Here is a 6,965-nt window from a genome sequence, read left to right on the forward strand (position 1 = left end):
AGTAAAAAAACGATGTTAGTTATACACGTTAGTTAACATTAGAAGAATACTGTTCAACTCCCTGAGTAGAGCAACAAATGTAGAACATTAGTGTCAGTTAATCATATAATTGTAATAATTGAAAGTACGTGGCATTAGACTCGTTGAAACTTGAAAACTCATTTTCACCTGCTATTAAATTATACAAATACCTTTCTTCTCTGACATTTAAAACACATTCTTACTTGGGGGCTTTTTTTATAGAAGGATAATAATTAGATCAATCTTAACCACACGTACAAGACGGTGAGAGTAAGCATTCTATACTTTTACCACAATATGTTTGAGGGTAAAATATTATTTACTAGGAGCAACCCAAAACATAGAATTCATAAATTCTATTTAATTATGTTTTCCTAGATATCTCAACAAATCAAAGTTATGCCAAACCAGGAGTCGTTAATCACACTGGTGTACCCAGGCATAAACGATGCAGTAACCCGTCTGAATGTTCAAGGTGACGCGGTGCCATGTTGTGTTGTGTTTTCTAGGCACTCGCTTCACCAGTCACGGATTAGAGGGGCAGTTTTGCTGCGACGGTGACTCCAAAGTGTTTTCCCTGTGTCAGTCATTTTTTATTTTTCTAAAAACCACTGGTGCAGTATATTAGCCATAATTTATGTTTATCATCTCTTGTACCGTAGTTGACTTCAACAAACCGTTTAATACTTAAGCTGGTGCATATGGCTTCAGTAATAGCTATTCTGCTTGGAGGAGCACTTTAAAGAGTTTAAATCATTTCTTTGGGCAAACACTAATGAATTATGTCACCATAACCGCAATCTAAAAGTGCTTGGGAACCAGTGGGGTAATTATCTACAGACAGGAGAGGAGGCATTTGGGGGGCTAGGGAGAGGAGTGAGGACGCCTTTGAAGTGTACCTAACAAGATTCCTAGGGAAGATGATGGTGTGTAGGGTGTACTTATTGATTACTATGGGTTGGTGACGGGAGAGGGGCTAGGATTTGATCAGGTGATTCAAACAGTCAGACAAACGTTGTATTCTGAAATGAAAAATACATTTGATGTTTTCAGGGTCCTACCATTACTTCAATGCCCTCTTTCTCCATAAGCAAGTGTTTGTTTGTCAGAGTGTAACTCTTCTGTATATCCTACTGTTATGGTAATCTATAAACTACACTTACACAGTCAATTACACATCTACTGTAAGCATGCCTTATTAGACTTTTAATTTCACAAACACGGTGACAGTTGGAATAAAACCACTCACCCCTGAACAATTCCAACATAATGGAAGTTACAGACAAGTCAAGTTACAATCTCTGTGGGTATATGAAAGGGAAATGCTCTAGGTTGTTGAGTAAGTATTCAGAGTAAGATGTATTACTCTGTCCTGGTTAAAAGTATGCTAGCTCGTCCTCCCCTGGCTGGCTGGAAATAGTAACTCGTCTGTCAGGAGAGTGGAGATTAGCACGACAAAAACATCACAGCACAGTTCTACTGCATCATTACTGTTTTTATTCATACATATGCTTCAATTATATTTCTGATTTGTTCTTTGTGATCTTTATTTCTGGTCATAATGACTGACTTCTTTGTTTCATATGTTTTAGGACTAAAGCCATCTTTTAATGATTCTGTTACAGTAAAGCCTACATTTACAGTGTTATACATGTTCACAAATCAGTCAATTTAACCTAGCTGAAATATTCTCTAAAATGGCAACATGCTGTAGGTTTTCACCCAAACCAGCAGGTACAGTATGGACCCAATATGAAATATGAGAAATGTGCAAGGTGGTGTTGGCCGTCTTACAGAAGGTGTAGAGGTGGAATGCATTTAATTAAAGCTTCAAATATTCATTTGGCAAATATATCAAGGTTCCAAACACAGGCCCAGAAATGGCAAGCAGGGCTGGCAGGCTCTCACAATGGAGGATGTCAAATGACAGTAATCCATGAAAAAAATAGCACCAATGTATAGAATGTATTTTGAACCCTCCATTCCCCATCTCTGATGTCTTTGGGTTTTATTTTTGGTAAGAGGTTCAATAGAATTGTGCATCCTCAAAAATCCATAAACATGTCTTACTTTGATTTTTAAATGTCACATTAATTTAGGGTCAATTGCTCTGCTCTTTGGATAAAAATGCAATGATAAAAAATAATATATATATAATTTTGTGCAGTTACTATAATGTAACAAACATATTATGCACTTTAAAGTGTTATATTAATTTATTAAATGTATTTATTGTAATTCATATATACAGTATTTTTGCATTATACAATATGTTACTTTTGGAATAGACATGTGCACAATGCTTTACTTAAATGGAAAATAATCTATACTTAACTACATGTATTTTTTGTTAGATGTTGAGGCCTCATATGACCATTCAAAAGGCAAACATTCTAGGACCCTTTTTTGAAAGCTAACACATCCTGCACATGAGCATCACAATGATGTATGCCTGACTAGTACTGTAGGCTACATCTCTGAGCTCAGAGACAGAGACAGGTGAAGAAGGTGCACTGGTACGCTTCCACATCCTGTGACAACGACTGCTAAGGTGGCCTACTTTCTCTCGGTGTCACGTCTGCCAGTGCACTGTTGATGTAATCAGCACATGGGGGGCAGAGCGCTCGTCTCGTACCGAACAGAGGGAGGGAGGGAGAAAAGAACGGAGGGAGGGGGTGTAGACGCTCTCAGAAGACCACACAGTGAATGAGAGCCCTGCTCGTGCCAACGCCTCCGACATGAGATTACATCAGACCTCCGCCCCTCTCTCACCCACCTCACCCACCCACTCACTCGCCCAACCGCTACCATGTAGCCATGCCAGCCAGAACTCAGAGCAGACAACACACACTAAACAGAGAGAAAATAGGGGTTTGGCTGGGCCACGGGGGGCAGGTATCAGTGCATTGGAGAAGCATGGGCGGTAATATCAAATGGAAGTAAACACTAGGCAGAAGCAAACCACCACTATCCTACATTACATGCACAAAAGCCACAAGCGCCATTCTTTGGATCTTTATCTTTTGCATCGTCGCAACATGCATAACATCATATCTCCATGTCCCTATGAAGCCTTTATATTTACAACAAATGTTGACATTCTGAAAGTAAAACAAGTTCATCATCCTCCATTTATGTTTAAAAAAGGCCACAAATCTCACTATCACATAGTGTGACTGACTTGAACCCAGGTCACCTGCATGACACAAGGCTGTCTTAGCCCTCCACGCTAAAGCCTAGACATTCACGTGTGGAGCCAACCTCAGGTAAGGTTATTCATCACATGAGGCGTTACCGCCGTTACACATGACAGCTGTGCTGTAGTTAAATAACCCTCACTGAGAAAATAAAATGAGGGCTTGTGCAAGGTGGCACACATTATAAACAAATGCAGATTCATTCAGCGTTACATTTCTCTAATCTGGCCGTCCATCATCAGTATCACCCCTGCAACCTACAGTAAATGATCCATTATCTTCATGATACATCAGTCTATCTTTAGGTCACAGAGACCCTTGTTTATGGAGCTGCAGCCTCCATTAATGGGAATGGGTCGTGTGTGTGGAGGTATGGGAGAGACTGGGGAGGTATGGGGAGATTGTAGTGTGTTCGTCTGGGGGAGTGGGGGTTCTTATCATCCTGGTTGGGGAAGAGAGGGAGGGAGAGAGGGATGGAGATGGAGGAGGAGGGGAAATGGGGGAAGGGGGGGGCTGATAATGCCTGATCTGTACCACGGGGCATTTATTGCTGGGAGAGATGCCAGGTTGGAGGGGGGGGGGACTGGTGGGAGGGGGCATTGTCTGCTGTGTCCGTGTGTTATAGGATTGAGCTCAAGTTTCTTTTGTGTTGGCATTTTGTTGAGGGATTATGTTCTTTGAGAGAGTTGTGCAAGCAGGCAGACACACAGCGTGGAGGCGGAGAGAGCGCTGGGAGAGGGGGGAAAGGACGTCTTTGTTCAGTGCAATGATCATGAACAAGACAGATAGCAGAGTGTGTGTGTGTGTGTGTGTGTGTGTGTGTGTGTGTGTGTGTGTGTGTGTGTGTGTGTGTGTGTGTGTGTGTGTGTGTGTGTGTGTGTGTGTGTGTGTGAGGGAGAGCGAGAGCGAGAGAGAGAGAGATAGCAAGACAGGGAGCAATAGAAAGAGAGAGCGAGAGAGAGCGAGAGAGAGAGAGAGAGAGAGAGAGAGAGAGAGAGAGAGAGAGAGAGAGAGAGAGAGAGAGAGAGAGAGAGAGAGAGTGAGTGAGCGAGCGAGCGAGAGAAAGAGCGAGAGAGAGCAAAGCAAAGCAAGATGTCAGGACATGTAACCAGCCATGTAACAATTTTAAATCAATTTGGCTCCTGAGAGGGAGTTGCTCTCCGCAAAGGAATTTCCCAAGAAGCAGTAAAGGACTTTTATTCTATCTAAATAGATATCAATTACATAATCGCTTTTCTCTCCCCTCAGTGCAGACTGCCACGGTGAAGTTAGTCGCCATGTGCAGAGTAATTGAGCTCGTACATTATGTTGTAGGCCTACTATTGGTTGTGCCGTTCTCTTTGCCATTGATCAAATATAGTATAATATTAATGAGAACATATAGATTGGAAATGGCCCCTTTAATTTCTCTAGCATGATCTCCCCTGATTGGCAATCAACCATTTTCATGTTACTCAATGCCCACCTTAGCCCTCGAAAACAGAAAATAATGTTTATATCCAACTGTTATGTTAGTTTGTCCACCTCTGACAGTGATGTTACTTTTCTCATTGATCAGATATAATATGATAGTGATGTGCACAGGTGATGTTTTATAAGCTTCAATATAAGAGGCCCCCATCAATCTCCTCAACATTCAGTTGACTGCTTTCCAGCCAAGTATCTTTAGTAAATTCATCCTAAAACTCCCAGCACCTAGAATGTCCATTCATAATAAAGAAATGCACATTGGTGGAGTTACCTTTTTTGTTAATCCCTCTTGGTTTCCCTTCATATTTCCCAACTTGTTTAAGCACCACATGGTACATTTGCATAGGATAACCAACATATAGCAAATCATTTGCATGCCTGAAAGTATACTTGAGTAACCGTAATTACACGTGACACCAATTACTCTGTTACTTTGTATTAAATTATAATGGAAAATTCCACTAGAGAATTGGAGCCTAATTGCATCTTAATTAGCATAATTTTGCATATTAATCACATCTCAGACGAATAATAAATTTCAGCGGATTTTTTAATTTATGCATAGATACAAAAACGAGTTGAAAAATAATTTGTGATGGGGAAAAATCAGCAACTATTACTTAGAGCATTTGCACTAATTTCTCTCATTACCCTGCACCAAAGTGAAAGAGACATCTTTGCTCAGAATCTTGATCAACCAGCTCTATATTATTTTTAAGATATAGTTTGGGAAGGAGAAATAAAATAAATATGTTTATCTATTTCCCAGAATCGATTTTGTGCTTTCACTTTGAGCTTGTTCCTGCGGTGACTGCCACTCCGATTTCAATTTTAAAATGTGGATTTTTCTTTTCCCCTTGATCAACACACCTGTGCCGAGGATTGTGCAAGTGGCCACTTGCCAATAGACAGATAATACATGCCAAACCTGTAGTGTACATGGCATAAAAGTTATTGTAAGTAAGTTGTGTTAAATAGTAAAAGCAGGCTGTTCAGTTGTATAAGTGAAACCGACGTCAGTGTGCTGCTAACCGTCCCTGCCCCATACCGGGCTCAAACTAGCGATCCTCTGCTCTTAAACACACGTGAGTTCCCTCCTTGACAACATACTAATAAAGGTCACAGGTCTTGAGGAGAGGACGCACATTTAAGCAGGTGAGGACGCACATTGAACACACTCAGAAGCCCTCATGCTTCGTTCAATCATTACAGTTAAGCTTAGGCCAGGGGTTTTCAAACCTCTCCTCGGGGACCACAGCCATTCAATGTATTTTAACTATTCCACAGCTAGTGCACCTGATTCAACTCGTCAACTAATCATTAAGTCTTTGAATAGGTGAATTCGATGAGCTAGTTTTAGGGCCACAACAAAAATGTGAAACGTCTGCGGGTCCCTGAGAGTTTTTGGTGGCATACAAGTATGCTAGGACAATTTGTTGAAGAAGCACGTTTTTCGATTGCTTATCCGAATCTTTAATAAAGACAGACAGCAGTTATGCGGTTCAACAACAGTGATTTGAAATTCACTGTCAACCTATGGCATTCATGGGTTCATTTGTGGACAACAGTGCCTTTCAGTGGCATGACATGGGAAAGACTTTACTAACAAACAGAGTGCTGATGAGGCAGATAAGGCCTCAGCTTCGTATAACCACAATAGGATGATAATTATTGTCTTAAAGGGCAATTCCACCACTTGTCAACATTGTTTTCATTATCTCCATCACAATACCAGTGTCTCTGAAAATGGCGCATTTCTTTGTTTCAGTTGAAAAATATATAAAGTTAAGAAGTTATACCCGATGACATCATCAAAGGTTAAAACATTTTAAAAACAGTGATTTTCAAACACTATGAGATTTGCAGTGATGTGGGGAGCAAGAAAATAAATTCCCTCTGGTGAGAAACCCATTGCAGGTTTTGAAAATCACAGTTTTTCTGACTTTGAATCCTACCCTGTGATGTCACAGATAATAATTTTTTTGGGGGGATATTTCTTCGTACCTTTTTAACTACAGATCATAGAAACATGTTGTTTTCACATATGTAGACACTGGTATGGTGCTGGAGATAATGAATATCAAGTTGAAAAGTGGCGGAATTGCCCTTTAAATTTGTTCCATGGATTTGCATTTAAAATGTGGACATTGCATTGATATTTTTTTTTTCTTTCTTTCGTTCTTTCTTTATCTCCTTCTTTATTTAATCCCTTTACGGAAAACCACATGAATTGACGTAAACACGTGAAGTGTTCCAAAAACATGTGATAACATAAAA

The sequence above is a fragment of the Coregonus lavaretus genome, assembly GCF_964263955.1.
Source record: "Coregonus lavaretus genome assembly, chromosome: 3".
Taxonomy (NCBI): Eukaryota; Metazoa; Chordata; class Actinopteri; order Salmoniformes; family Salmonidae; genus Coregonus; species Coregonus lavaretus.